Below are 1,170 nucleotides of genomic sequence, written 5' to 3' on the forward strand. Positions count from 1 at the left end.
ATTTTTCTTTAATACAATTGCCATCTCTCATAATATACTATTAGAAGCCCTCATAATGACATCTAACCTATCCTGCTGTTGATCAAGGATTTCTAGGGCAGCTTCTATTGGGAATCTAAAAAAAATGCACCAATGTATAAGCTGTACATTAGACAGTGGTGCTCAGTATTTGTTGTCTGTTGTAATATGTGGAATACAAAGGTACCAGAGCTCTCACAAAGGTACCAGAGCTCTTCAAAATTTCTGACTTCTGGGCCAGTGAGGTATCTCAGCAGACTAAGCACCTGTTTGGGCAAGTGCAGGGACCAGGGTTCAATCCCCAGTACCACATGCCAAGCCAGCCCTGTCCCCAGGCAGGCTGAGCCGACAACCGAGGTGGGACATGGTGGTGCACACCTGTAATCCCAGCACTAGGGAGGCTGAAAACAGAAGGATCACTATAAATTCAAACTGCATAGTGAGCACACAAAGAAAAATTCTGCCTTCTTCTCTGCAAGTCTTTTCTCGGCCAACCTTTCTTTACCATTAAAGAAACCTTAATACAAGCTAATGCTTAAGAGATAACACAAGTTAACAAAAAGGACAATTGTATCTGTCCTAGTAGACATTTCCTAGTAGAACATACTAAATGGTTCCCAAAATTTAGTACTTTATTAGTAGTAACTTTGTTATTACTAAGTCATCTTACCACAAGTTTTCAACTTGCATAAAGCCAGTACTCAAGCAATAAACATTGCTAAAAATTATCGGGGTTTTTTGTTTTGCTTTGTTTTGTTTTGTTTTGTATTTTAGGGAAATGTCTACAGAGTGTTCAGGGTCTCACTACTAGAGTGGACTCGTAGTGATCCGCCTGTTTACAGCCTTCCAATAGCTGGGATTACAGGCACACACTACCACTGCCAGTCTCAATTGCCATCTCCCCTCCCCCCAGGGCAGGGCTGGCACGGCAGGCCCGGGATCAAATCGCTGCTCCTGAGCCTGCTTGCAGGTGCTTTGATCCGCTGAGCAATTTGGCTGGCCCTAAAAATTATGTTTTAACTATTCCTTGTAATTCAAGGCACATAACAAATCAGAGAAAGGTGTGCAGAAATCTGGCATAGATTGCCAGGCACATGACAGTGATCCCAGTACTTGGGAGACTAAGGCAGGAAAATCAATGATAGCTTGAGG

This window comes from Octodon degus, unplaced genomic scaffold (genome assembly GCF_000260255.1).
Source record: "Octodon degus isolate 3935 unplaced genomic scaffold, OctDeg1.0 scaffold00139, whole genome shotgun sequence".
Classification (NCBI taxonomy): Eukaryota; Metazoa; Chordata; class Mammalia; order Rodentia; family Octodontidae; genus Octodon; species Octodon degus.